Source organism: Coturnix japonica, chromosome 4, assembly GCF_054131305.1.
Source record: "Coturnix japonica strain WE chromosome 4, WE-NBRP24, whole genome shotgun sequence".
NCBI classification, from domain to species: domain Eukaryota; kingdom Metazoa; phylum Chordata; class Aves; order Galliformes; family Phasianidae; genus Coturnix; species Coturnix japonica.
Window position 1 is genome coordinate 61093090 of NC_140666.1, and position 14158 is coordinate 61107247.

Sequence of the window (14158 nt, forward strand, 5' to 3'; positions counted from 1 at the left end):
TTATTTACAAAAGCATGTGTTATTTGAGGGAATGAGTTTAAGTATTTACTGAAAATTGCATGTGATGGACAATAAGTTTCATGCGTTCCTAAGGCTGTCATTTGCATTAAGATGTGTTCTGAAGTTACTCAATTTTTAGGAATGAATTTAGAAATGATTTTGTCTGTAAAAATGCAAAAAATAAAAGAAAGGAGTTAGTTTTTTTTTAAGCTCTTTGTTCACTTTCCCTCCTCCCTACAGTCTCCCTGACCAAATTTGTTAAAGACGAATAGTTGCCCGTGGTAACTGCCGCGAATTTGTTGAAAAGCACACTTTTAGGAGACAATGGGCCCCAAATATACTGTGGCACAGCTTTAAACTTTATTAAGTCTGTCTTGGACTACCCACTCCTCTCCCAGGCTAAATGGAAGAAAAGTTTGGCAGCCTCCATGCTGTGAGCGTGATTGATGCCCAGAACATCTGAGGGACTTTTGTGTCCAGCGCGCTCTCCATGAGTGCATAATGTGTGAATGCTCAAATAAGGTCAGCCCTTATCACATGTAATCTAGGCCTGAAAGCAGATCAACAGTGACAGTCATACCCCATAAGTGAGAACACAAATCATCCTTGCATACTTTGGACAAGTTGAGGGATTTTCTCCCTTCTTGCTTACATTTTCCGCTTTCCAAATGGGGGGAGGTGATGAAGGAAGGACAAGCTTTGGCAGTACTCTGGAAAACAAAACAAAACACTACAAAAAACAAAGTAACCAGGAGGGAATACGTGTCTGGAATACCAGAGGGCTTCTTCAGCCATGCCGCATGTAGGGGGCTGACTGTTGTTTGCAAGGCAGTGCTGGTCCCTGTGCACCAGAGCTGCATCACAAAGCTCCCCACAGGTGGAGTGGGAGGGAAAAAATGTGGGCAAAATTTGTTCAAGTCCCTTCTCCAATGTCTTTTAAAAGTCTTTTCAGAGATTTCTAAGCACATCACAGCTTTTGTTGTCTGCCTACTCCTGGGTTTGAATGCCAGTTTTTTTCAAAGTAGAGTGAAAGCATCTTTTTTGTTCTTTTTGAGTTTGCACACTGTGAATGGGAATGCTATGTTTCATCACACAGCAAGCAGAAATATTAGAAAATTGCATCTCATAGAATTTGTTTCTGCAAGTTCTTGTGGAGAGAAAGCATCAGTAAGGAAGTCTTGTATGAAGGGAGAATCTTCTATTTGTGTCTGTTACTGTAGTTTAAATGCTGGATTGTTGTCTAAAGTAGGGGGAAAAAAAGCAATGAAATGTTGTTAATTCAGACTTGATTTGTGTTTTGGCTTAGAGAAGTATTTTAATGGGCAAAGAGCTTTTGCAGAACACAGAATTTATAAGAAATACAACAATTAGCAGGAAGAAATTAAAGATATGGTTACATCATTGATGACATTAACAACTATGGAAACAATTATGTCATCCTCTATGATGTAGAAGTATCTTTTGATGATATCTTGAAAAGTTTCTTTCCATTTTTTGGGAATATGACTTTCCTTTCAGAGCAATAATTTGCTTGTATATTATGCAGTAAATGTTACAGAGCTGATCAATTCCACAGGACTGAGGGGAAGATCCATGAATACTGACAGTCTTCCTAGAAGTTCTGTAATTACAGCACATTATTGCCTGCTTAGTTTATTTATTTCTTTGTATTGCTTTGTGCTCTAATACCACAGGAGTTCCCTGCCCCTCACTAAAAATGCACAATAGGAAAGACTGGTTATTTTTACAGTTCACACCTTGAACACCAAAGACATCAGAAAAATATGATCATAATGTCTCTCTACAAAAAGCCTCTCTTTTCCCATGGCTTCCCATAACTGATTTATCACATCTCTGTTCTTCTGAATGGGATAGTGTCATTTATGCATTTAATGACTGTTTAGAAGAGTGAATGGTGATACGACAAGGGAGAATGTTCTTAAATGGAGACGGGGAGGTTTACATTAGAGATTAGATGGAAGTTTTTCGCACAGAGGGTGGTGATGCACTGGAACAGGTTGTCCAAGGAGGTTGTGGATGCCCCATCCCTGGAAGCATTCGAGGCCAGTCTGGATGTGGCTCTGGGCAGCCTGGTCCGGTGGTTGGTGACATAGCAGGGGATTGAAACTAGATTATTATTGTGGTCCTTTTCAACCCAGGTCATTCTATGATTCTGTGCTAAGGTCAGAAGTTCTGAAGTATGGAATGGGTGACCTCTTGTGTTACCAAATCCATGACCATAGCATTTCAAGAAACAACCATACTAACAGCTGCACTGGAGCTCTTACCACCATCCACTTTACCTCACTACTGCAGAGGGGTAGTTAGATCTGTGGACAAATACAAACTTGAATTACATGCAGATTTTTTAAAAGTTATGTTTGCACAAGGAATTCTTTTCTGTGGCATCCTAAAAGCATCTCAGTTTAGATTCCCATGCTTTTCATGGCAGCCTTTCAAATTCCACCATTTGCAAGTCTAGATTTATCCAGGTCTAAGCAGTCACAACCAAGAGTTGTGTGTCTGCAATAATGATTCTTCTGCATCTTGTAGTCCAAAAGCTCACTGAGCATCATCCTGTCCTTTTGATGAAAGGTGTGCGATACATGGCAGATTGGGATTTTTTGATAAGCTCTAATGCTTTTTGTGCTTATGAGGGATGTTGGGAAGGAGGCATGAGGCATATACACAACAAAATGGCATATAGATTACATGTGAGGTACAAGAATATTTCCTATGCAAACTGATGTTAAATGTGGAGCAAACCTGTAATTAAGACTCATTGCAGAATAAATAGCTTAGATAGTAACATGTTACTCTATTGCTATATATTCCAATGAAAACACAAACATTCTCATGAATGATGTATTCCAATTATGTGTATAGAAATATGTGTTTGTGTTGCTTTCACATAGGAAAATGACATATTGATCAACCAGGGTGTGGATATTTAAACAAGAGGATAAAGAAAGGAAAAATAAATGCCCCACATCACTGGGAAGGCAAGACTCATTGGGCTTTTGATATCTGGACACAGCTTAGGAAGATGACTCTTGGTCAGCTGGGTTTTGCTACTTTATTACTACCTGTCGAGTGACAGCTGCCTGGTGCCCACTTCGTAGATGTCATTTCCACTTTGCTAAGCGCTGTCAAGAACGTGGGTCTTTGGCTTGCTCTTTTTAGTGTGAGATACCCTTTAAAACACGGCAGTGATATTTGCTCACTGAGTTTGCTCCTGTTAGCTGCAAGAGTAGAGAGGGCGTCAGTGCCAAACTGATCAAACTGGTCAAAAAGAAGCTAATGAATCACCAAAGCTGCTTTTCTTGTTATCGGTGTTTCCACTGCTAATTGTAGGTATGGAGTGAAGGCATAAATTCTTAGTGAGTAGTTTTTTTATTGTTATGGTTTGGTTTGGTTTTTTGGGTTTTTTTTTGCTCAGTGGAAGTTAGGAGTCTGTTGCAGACCATCAGTCTGTAGCACTGCTGGTGTAGTGCTGCATTCAAAGTTTTCAGGCTCTCACCTCTGTTTTGCTCACATACCTAGACTCTGTACTTGTTCTGTTTGATGCCAGAACACCTCTAATGCCTGTTGCTGTGCCAAAGAGCAGACCTGTAGCTGGGTTATCTGTTGGGATTGCATCCGCTTACCCTTCCCGAGCAACTGGTAAGGGATCGGTGCTCGTGTAGCGATACAGAGTAGCGTTTTCTTGAGAAAATATCCACACGTAGTTAACGCGGACGTCCTGTAGCCCTAGCCCCGCTAAAGCAGCACGGCTCGGGCTGCCGGCAGCCCCGCGCACATGCCGCAGGAACTCATTTAGCGCCTGAGCGATGCCACCGGCTCCCCCGCTGCTTACAGCAGTTGTCCAGTGACGAGCTGCGGGGCGGGCGGGCGTTTCGCTCCGCTCACGCTCTCCCCCTCCTCACCCCCTACCGCTGCCGCTCGGGAGCCGCTCGCTGCTCGGCGCACCCCGGCACGGCGGCTCGGGAGGGGGGCGGCGATCGCGGTGGGGCCGGGGCACTCCAGGCACACGGAGCCTTCCAGCGGCCCGCCCCAGCTAAGCTGACTCTCGCTCGCGTCTCAGGGCCGAGCGACGGGGCAGGTTTAGGGTGAGCAGCCGAGACCCGCCGCCGGGACCTGTCGCCGAGACGTGGAGCGCAGTCAGTAAGTGCGGCCGGGGGGGTTTGAGAGGGGCTGCTGGGGGGGCTCATGCTGTGCACGGGGCTGGGACGGGAGGGGTAAGGGCAGTTCCAGGCTCCGTGCGCCTGGCCGGGTGGATTAAATCTTCCCGTAGGAATCCTGAGCGGCTTTAGGTTTTAACTTTGCCTGATTACTCCTTCGCGGAGCGAGCTGTTTGCTGGGCTTATTTATTTATTTATTTTTAATGCACGAAGAAATGTTGTGCTTCTTTAGTCAGAAGGCTGAACTTGTTCCCGCTGAAATCCTAATAGGAAAGCATCGTACTAATGATAAATGAAAACGCTATATTTAACCATCAGGAAGCAAAATTTTGACGGAGCTAATAAGAGAAGGAGGCACTAATTAGCAGCAAACGGACCGTAATGAGGCGGAATTTTGATTGACAGCACAATCGTGGCAGCGTTATTATGGAGACTGAAAATATGGAACGTGTGTTAATGAGTGAAATGTATTTACAGCAATTGCATTTGGAAGCCAGTTCAGTAGTTGGCAAATGTGAGGGCATGTTTTCTGTAGTTCATCAGTGTGCTTACAGTGGTGTGCTTCATTCCTGAACCGATGTTCTTTGGAAGGAGCGTAAATTGCTGTCTTTGAAGAGTCATTTTGTTTGTTTGCTAAACATAGGGTCTTTAAATATGTTGCAAATAAGATAGTAAAGCACTCTGTCTTTTGGCTGGTTGCAATCCGAGTATCACATCTGAAAAGAAGAACTTACAGCAAGGAAGGTGTTGGTTGGTTGTTTTTTTTTTTGTTTGTTTGGTTTTTTTGTTTGTTTGTTTTCCTCTATTAATTAGTCAGTTCAGTTTACTAAACGGTTAAACTTTCTGTGACCTCACCTACAATCCTTCAGTCTGCAGAATGAGCTTTTCTGATGCTTCAGCTGATTTTGCTCTGACTTCCTAATCAGACTCAAAACCACAGCAGCGCTTATGCAGTCCACCTGTCCTACAGCCTTGTGTGATGGGGTGGCCCAGGGGAGTGGTAGGATTGGGATGCAGGGCAGAGTGCCAGGTGTAGCAGCTCTTCCCACCACTGGATGATGGTTTCCTTTGTATGTCGAAGGAACTGCTGAAAGTTATGTTTTCTGTCTGATTTTCAACTCGGCATCTTATAGTCTGTGTGTGTGCATAGGGGTCAGCACAGTGTCAATTCTGTGTAGCGCAAGCACAACTTGCAAGCCATAGGTGCTATTTCAGTTCTTTCAATTCATTATCTGGTCCTGTTTGTTCTCAGAGACCCTCAGTGCAGGCTCTGGCCTAATTGCATACCCACCTGGGCAGTGCTTGGCAGGGACCCTCTGGTATTCTGCCAGCACCCTCTGCTGCCCAAGTGGGCAGTGCAGCTGGGGATGTTCACAGCTCACCCAGAACCAGGAGCTGGCCATAAATGTATCTGAGTTTTATTAGTGTCTCGATTCCCTTGGAAACGTTCTTAATGGGTAAGTGATCTGGCACTTTCTTTTTCGTGTGATCACTTGAACAAACAAGGGGCTTCTTAAATTATCTTCATTGTTACCGATACAAAAAAACCGACCAAAAAGAAAAAAAAAAACAAACAACTTGAATCAACATCTAATGTAGTTTGGAAACACAGTCATCAAACTTCAGCTGCATTTAAAAGTGCATTTAGAAGCTATGCTCTAGACACCAGGAATGTCAGAGTGATGATTGACCCCTGGGGCAGTCAGATGCACTCTGACATAGGAACATCTGCAGAGGTAATATGCAGATTTGTAGCAGAAATGCAGTGAGTTGTGTACAGAAAACTCCTCTGACCTGGAAGAGACCAAGATGTTAAGGGTGGTGAGACACTGGAACACGTTGCCCAGAGAGGTTGTGAATGCCTCCTCCCTGGAAACGTGGCCAGGCTGGATGGGGCTTTGGGCAACCTGCTCTAGTGGAAGTTGTCCCTACCTATAGCAGGGGGTTGGAATTAGATGATCTTAAAGGACCCTTCCAACCCAAACTATTCTATGATTCTGTGACAAGATGTTTGCACCACTGCAGAATTTCAGGTGCAAAGATCAACATGCAAAAGGTACTCAAAGTTGCTCCTCAGATGTTAGGTCTGATTAACACTGTAGCTGCAGATATCAGAGGAAGATTCCCAGGAGCCTAGTTTGAAATCCAGCTGCTCCTGAACTCAGTTTGCATTGGAACTTTGCTTCCATCAGTCAGGAGCTGAAGCTTGCCTTGATTTTTGAGCTCTTGTACAAACTGCAAATGTAACCAATGCCTTGGTCAGAGCTGGCCATTTCTGCTTTCCTGAGAACTGCACTTGCTGATCAGCTTGGCTCTGCAGCAGAGTCTGGTCCTGGGGAACCCATGAGGCATCCCCCTGTACTCTCACCTGCTCCTTGTCTCCTTCTGAGAGCTGAAGGGGATGGAGGCTGGCCCAAGGCCTTTCAGCAATTCAAGAGAGGAAAGTAGGAGCAACTGAAGCCAAATGCTTTAGGGTAATTTTAGGAGAGAAATCCCTGGGAAAAAAAAATAAATAATAAAAAAAAATTGCAACACTATGCACTGTTAAATTGCATTGTTAATGTGTTTATTTATTTTTCATTTACATGAATGTAATGCTTTGTCCCCTCCTGCCCTTTGGGTTATATGTCCGAATCCTATTGCTCTAGGCAGTTTCCAGGCTGGTTGTTATGAGAGGCATGCTTAAAATCAAATTAAGAGATCCTTTAAGAAATTTGGCCCCAGGCTGACTGCAAAGTTTTCTAAAGCAGTATTCATTCCAACTTAAATTTGCTTGGTAGGTGCTTTCACTGCTTCCCTTCCAAGGGACTGTTTTGCACAGAGTGATCACACTGGGGAGATGATCAGGCTTTGGAGTCTGCATTTTGCCTGGAGGTATGCCCATGGAGGTGCTGATGGTTCCACATCATTACTATAGCACCTGTAGCCATAATGTAACAGTGGGTATGCCCTGGATGCAGGGAGTTGTGCAGAACCCAGCTCTTAGCAGGGGGATCTCATGCTGCCCTGGACTGCTGCAGAAGAATTGCTTGTTGGGCTGTGGCTATTTGCACATCCCAGTGCAGTGTTTCCCTTTTTCACGGTGGCTTGTCATTGTTTTCTTGAGTTCAGCTTGTAAGCCTTTGTAATTTGCAAATCTTTTTTTTCAGGGAAAGGCAATTTGGCAAATTGTTTCTTTATTTGTGTTGTTGCATGTGGTTGTTTTACACTGTCTGCACATTATGTTGTACTGTCTGAACAGCACACCTGGCTTTCCCACTCCTCCCATTTCTTGAGAACACTTTTCAGTGTGAGTCTTGTCCTCCCACTCAGGCGCAGTCTTCTCAGCCCGGTAGCAAGTGAAGTTTTTATGTAAGCCAACACATCTAAATCAGTGTCTAAATTGTTAGTGAAGATGTGATACAAGACTGCAAGATTGTGGGATATAGGTGAAGTATTTATTTGACAGATCCTTCTGCATTCCTAATGGGCATAGAGCGGGTCATAGGCTGATCCTAAGGTGATTCTTGGAAATCATGAGGGATTTTTCTGAGTACAAAAGGGTAATGTTTAGGGAAAACAGGGAAGAGAATGTTGGAGAAAGCTGTGCTGAAGCCAGCAGTGTCCTGTAGGAGCAGAGCAATGCCTATGCCTACAGTGCTCTCTGTTGGTGTGCTCCAGCCTCATGCCACACATCAGCCTCTACAACCAAAAGATCCAAAGCCACAGGGACTTTGAGTCATCACCGTTGTTAGTTCTGGCTACAAGCTGGTGAGTACATAAACCTGCTGTAACAAAATTCCTTAGCATAGTTACTTGTCACACAGTTTGCTGCTCAAGGGATTGAGCAGGCAGTACTGTACTTCATTTTAATCTGAAAAAGAAATTTGTGTTCACCTGCTGGTGTAGCTGTTGTCTGGTAAAATGCCAGACCAGTGTGTCCTGGCGGCAATACTCAATGCAACTCCGTGGGTTTTAGCACTCTGGTAAAGCATTCATGCAATTGCAAGATACAAGGTGACATTGTTTGGCTTGTGTGAAGCTGAATGATGAGGCATGAGGACAGGCAGCCTTTGGGCTGTGTTATTCAAGAGGTAGATGAGCAGTATTGTTGTTTAGTATGTGTTTAAAGTAATAATTTTTTAAGTGTAAGCTGATCCCAGTCACCATATGGCAAAAAGCACTGCAAGTATGAACACAGCTGTTAAAGGCATAGCTGTGGCTGTGTGCTTCAGAGTTTTGTGCTGTGATATCCCCAGGTATTAATCTCTCACTATTAATCAGCAATAAAAGTGACTTGTGGTGAGTGTCACAGATGCTGGAAATCTGATCTCTTCAGCATCATACCTGCAGGGAAGACAGCAGGATTTGCATCTTCCTTCCTGTATTCCTCCCCCTTCACTTGTCTAGAAGATATGGTTCAGCCTAGGACACACAAGGATTGTATGCTTTGCACCCACTTGTTCTGAGCAGGATTTTATCGCTCTTGGAGTGTCTGTTCCTCTACTATCTGGCCTTGACAAGATGTGAGGCTTGAAAGCCAGGCTTGTTCAGCAAACACTTCCCTCCTACAACTTTTGGGTGCTGTTTGTTCCAGATTCATAGCTAGACCACAGAATATTTGAGTGGACTGAAACTAAATATGCCATTTGTTAGTCAAAATAACCATGAAGTCTTTACTCAGGAAGTCATGTAAAACACCTATGCAATTTTAAATGGAAATGGTCTTTTTTGGGGTTGATCGGGCTTTGAGTAGACGGCAAAAGTGAAGGCTTAAATCTTTGAAAAAAGAAATATAGCACTATCATGTCAAGATTAGGGATTATAAGGAAGTCCACTCTATCAATTTACTAAATTCCAGTGGCATCTTTTTTTCTTTTTCAGTATTTTGTGTAGCAAACAGAGTGTAAGGAGTTATTATCTAATTGCCTTGATTAGCAAATTTTAGACTGTTACTTCAGATGAATAATTTCTCTTCTGATATCTGCCTTGTATCGCTTTAGCATTGTAGAAGGTACTCAATTCTTTATGTATAAACATCCCGTGAGAAGAAAATAGAATATTTGTTGCTACTCCTTTGAAAGAGTTTGGGAGACATTGCTTGCTGCACTTCTTCACATAAGTCATGGATCTCCTCTGGGGTGATCCTGGCTTGTCCCATGGCCCCGGCATGCATTCAAGCAGCACAAGAATATGGGAAGAGTTGGCTTTGCCTCTGCTTTGCTGAAATCAAGGCTAAGCGGCACAGATTGCTGCAGCCTCTTTATTATTAATCCTCAGTATAAATATTACTGCTGTGTCTTGGTTTTGCTTTGCTAAGATGACCACATCTGTTTGACTTAGGTCACAGTTCCACATGCGTATGGGTATTTGTATCATGCAGGAATTTGAAATAATTGAGTGCTAAACCATCAGAAGGATTATCTCCCTGAAAAGTCTTCTGGGCTTCTCAGCCCTATGAAGAGAGAGAAGAGCACCTGGAAAGAGACTGTTACCCTTTCTAAGATATTTGCCTCTAAAGAGGTAAAAGGTAGTATTAGATAGGAAACGAAAACCTAATCATAGTCGCTAACAAAGCTTGCTGTAGTGATAACATATCTGCTGAGACAGGCAAGACTTGGACCACAGAGGGAGATGCAAGCTATTTGAGGAAATTTCGTGCAAGATGTTTGCCACTGGAAAAAAAAAAAACAACAAAAAAACCAAAAAAAAAACAGGAGGTATTTTGTGCTTCCATGGCTTTATTTGAATCTAAATGTTAGCTTGTTCTACTGTTGCTGTGACTATTTTACCCCACTGAGCTTTTCTTTCGTTGCTCTTTTGAGGCAGCCAGTACAAGGAAAATATGAACATTTGGTAAACAGACAGCCTGAAAGTGTCTCTTTCAGAATGTATTCACTTACTTAAATATCTGAAAGCATTCTCTTAAGTGTTTAACAAGGATTTTGTTCATTCCAGCAATATTCTTTTTGGGGTAGTGTCAGTACACAGAATGCCTTATCTAATCTGAACTTTCTCACTGCCTTCAAAATACCTTTTTGTGAAGGAGTAAAACATAGTATTTCGCTTGTGTGTGTTGTTTACAAACACTTGATACACCAGTGTAAGAGTCAGTTTTTGTGGTCGCTGCTTCTGGAATCAGTGGTTTGAGTAAAAGCTGAGCAGGCTGAAGGAAACATAGACATCTCAGAGGCTCGTGTGAATATCACTGCTATAACCTACCCTAACCTGGTTGGGTGAAAAATGTGGTTTCCTGTCTTCATTTGAAAAGAAGTGTTTTTCAGGCTTACTGACACACATTCTGTAAATTTAATTTTCATAAATATTTCATCTCTTTCTTATGCTCAATTTAATCTATCAGAGCCACACAGTGTAGGAGACATATGGGATTGTGCTTAAGCAGCTGGGTTTCATTTGCAGAAGGTTTCTAGTAATTTTCTTGTTCTTGCCAACCACGGAACGTCTTTGTGACTACACAGGAGCACTGGGAAATTCACTGTGTGAAACACAGGTTCAGAAGCAAATGGTTTTCATTTCTTTCTTTACTTGGGTCTGGTAACTCATTTCTATCAGAATTAAAAGGCAAACACAAGCATCACATGGTCTGTTTCCTCAGTGTTGGCTTTTGTTTAATTACGCTTTGGTTCTTCCTACCCAAGTAGATATTACTTACTGTATAGTGTTTGTTGCTTTTATTTACTGAGGTGCCTCAGCATAAATTATGCAGCATCTTTCTACAGGTTAATAGTGTTTAATGTTGGGTTGTTGAAAATGGCAGTTCCTGAGATCCATCTATAAGGATGGAGTGTAAGTTGTGTCTACTTTCATGGGGCAGCCCAGTGCTCATCTGGGACTTTCTCTGGTATTATCCTTTCAGTACAAACTAGCAGTTGGAAGCTGAAAGAAACACTGTTTTTCTTACATCTGAACACCTCATGATTTAATCAATATCACATGATAATAACCTCTTTTTCACTTTGACTGTGTAACACATGGGAACTCATTATTTCTACTTAAGAAGCTAAACTTATTTTATTTGAATATGGGCCACCAAGTAGATTTTGTTGGATGAGTGATAGCTGCCTGTGTGACGCCAACAGCTGAAAATACAGATACAGAAGAAAAAATAACATAATCTTCTGAACTGGGAATGAATGATATACATTTTTGTGAATAAATTTAGGCTTCATGAGCATTCTAATCTATTTCTAGAAGATCTCATCAATTCCATCACTAGTTAAATGTAATTTACTTTATGCTTTCTTAACAGTTTTGTTGTCACTATGTGCCTAAAGATGTGGTTATGATTTTTGTTGCTTTTTGTTTACCAGGAGGCATCACTAAAAAGAAGAGAATAATAATAATAAAAAAGTTATTCTATAATTATGTTATTAATATTCATTCCCTTAAAAAAGGGGAGAAAAATAACAAAAAAGAAGGGAGGCAGGAAAAGTTCTGTCTAGAACTGCAGTAAAGGGAATTTAGAGAAATGTATTTCTGTAGATAAAATAATATAAAAAAATATAATAATATGGATGAATTAAAGGAAGAAATTGGAAACCATAAAAAAAAGATGCTGCTGCATGCAGAGCTGGAAGAGCTTTAGAAAAGAAGATTGTTCAGTAGAGTGTTTTTGTCACTGGAGAAAAGAAAGATGAGGAGTAATCAAAGGAAATTAAAAAATGGCAATAAATTACATCAGTGGAGTACCTCTACTAGAAACAGTATGATTACAGTCTGCAGGAAATGTTAGGGAGACTTGTTTGTAAGGGAAACTCTGGGCAGGGAACTCTTGCTTCCTGTGAAACAGATGATGCTGCGTATGATGGTTCCTCTTCAGCAGTGGCCTTATGAAATGTGCGTTTCTCTTAGATTACTGTTTCCACGCAAAAAGCTGTGCTAACTCCGGGAAGCACAACTAATGTTCTGACAGTTATGATCGTTAGCTTCCTTTAGAATCATATTCTCCCAAATGTTATGGATTGATGTAGCACCTCAGCCAGTGATAACCAACATAATCTTTACGGGTGTTATTAGCAGTACTGAGTGGGGATTTCTAATGCTTAAACTGGTGCAAACTGACAATTCTCTGAGCAAATCGCAGTCCACTCTATGAGCTGGGGAGAGCGAATTCTGGAATATCTACTGCCACCGTACTTCAGCATAATGTTTTAACTTTTCCATAAATCACTCTGTACTTTTTCTTTGGAAGCTTAGGAGGGAGAACCCTACAGACTCCTGCAAGCTATGTGAACACGCACTTGAATTATGTATGCTTTGTTTTGTAGCAAAATAATACCACCAAAGATGAATGAACTAAATCTCATAAGCCAATAAAATGGAATGACACTGAATTATGGAAGCACATAAAGTGTCTGGACAGTCATTTATATAAAAATCTAATCTTTGTAATCAAGTTTATTTTAGCCTCAGGAAATGGATGCCAAACACATTACCCTTAAACATGCTTGTTCACTATCCCATCATTTCATCACCCAAAATAACTTAAAATCAGCTTAACAATATATTCCTTTTGTAAAAAAACAAAACAAACAAACAACAAAATAACCAACAAAACACCAATAATTAGTATTTATTTTAGGTAACAAAAATAAAGGCCTAGATGATGCAAAAAGAAGAGAAAATAAATTCTGCTTCTAAAACAAATTTTGAAAAGGCGAAGAAGCTCCTATTTTCATCAGTTTCTGTGAGACGTGTTTGTAGTTTCTTTAGTATGTTTAGAGAGCAAGAAGGGGACGTAGTCTGTAGCTTTACAACTTTGTATGTCAGCATCTGCTAAGAGCAAATATTTGTACCTTTTTTATGTCTTTGCATAAATATGACATTGTTGCTTTGGAGAGCACCTTCATGTTTTTTTTTGGAGGGTAGTTATTAGATAGTCATTGCTTTAGAGAAGGGCTATGTGCCTGCCATTGGCACGCTTGTTAGCAACTGGAGAGAACAAGCATTGAGGGGAAAATACTGACAACTGATGCCCTCTCTTGCCTTCTCTCCAGATTGCATGTTTCTACTAATGGGTCATGTCTCCTACCTGGACTTAAAGAACTGAAAGAGCTCTGTGGTCCTCTAGTTAGGTTCAACTCCTAGTTGTCATCAGAATGGTTTTGAAGAGCTAACTAAAGATGTTTTGTAGATTTTTATTGTATTGTTCTAAAATCTAGAAGGCTTGTAGAAACTTTTACTTCTGGAACAGATAAAATGACAAGATTTTTCTAATTGCATGACAGCTTTAATATTACTTGTATTTTCTGTGTTTATAGACTTGCACTTGCTTTTAGTGTGTGGACAATATTTGTAGGAGGAAAAGTCACAGACAGAATGTGAAAGAGCCATCAAACCCACCACTGCAACCATTTGGAATAAACAAATGTCTTTTTTCCTTTCCAACTTTGTCTTGCCTGTTTAATGTTCTGTCTTGGTAGTAACAGAAGACTTTACTGAAGAAAATAACACAGCCCAGTTATATGAATATGCAATTCGTTGTTCATTGCGCATGATCTTTTAGCATAGATCTTCAGTGTTCTGTGATCTTTTAGAAATGTAAAAGATGAAGAATTAAAAATCTTTGATTCATATTGCAGCCTTGTAGTGTAATACCATCTAGATAGATGTCCATTTTGCAGACAAAGCTCTGTAGATATTGTTTGTTTAAATCAAATTGAGATGATTTCAGCGAGAGGCACAAAGATGCCTTCATGAATCTGGTTTGCTCTCCTGTTTCTCCTTCTTTCTGGCAAAATGGAAATAATAATACAGTCTGGCACCACAGAGCTGTTTATGAGAGATGTTAATTGGGAGCAGATGTCTCCAGTGGCAACAAAGGCCATAGAAATACGTGTAGGTGTTTGTGTGTATGTAGGTATATACATATATATAAACAACAGGCTGTTTCTATTCCATATGCTGGACTAAATGGCTTTCCACATTTGTGTAGTCCTCTGGTAGCCCATTCAGACTGCAAGCTTCTTTCATGTTAC

The 14158-nt window shown here is 41.1% G+C and overlaps 1 protein-coding gene across 9 annotated transcripts in view; it reads left to right on the forward strand.

Annotated features, from left to right (window-relative positions):
- The window catches only part of BMPR1B (bone morphogenetic protein receptor type 1B), a 231485-nt gene that overhangs the window by 152839 nt on the left and 64488 nt on the right, over positions 1 to 14158 (forward strand). Inside the window, exon 1 of one of the 9 annotated variants that reach the window (XM_015862015.3) lies at positions 3796 to 4164. The exons of 7 other annotated variants lie outside the window; for them this stretch is intronic. The gene's annotated coding sequence lies outside the window, so the exon portion shown is untranslated. Of the gene's footprint in view, positions 1 to 3795; positions 4165 to 14158 lie in introns of those variants that run through there. One more of the 9 variants, XM_085547076.1, reaches the window with a different exon arrangement.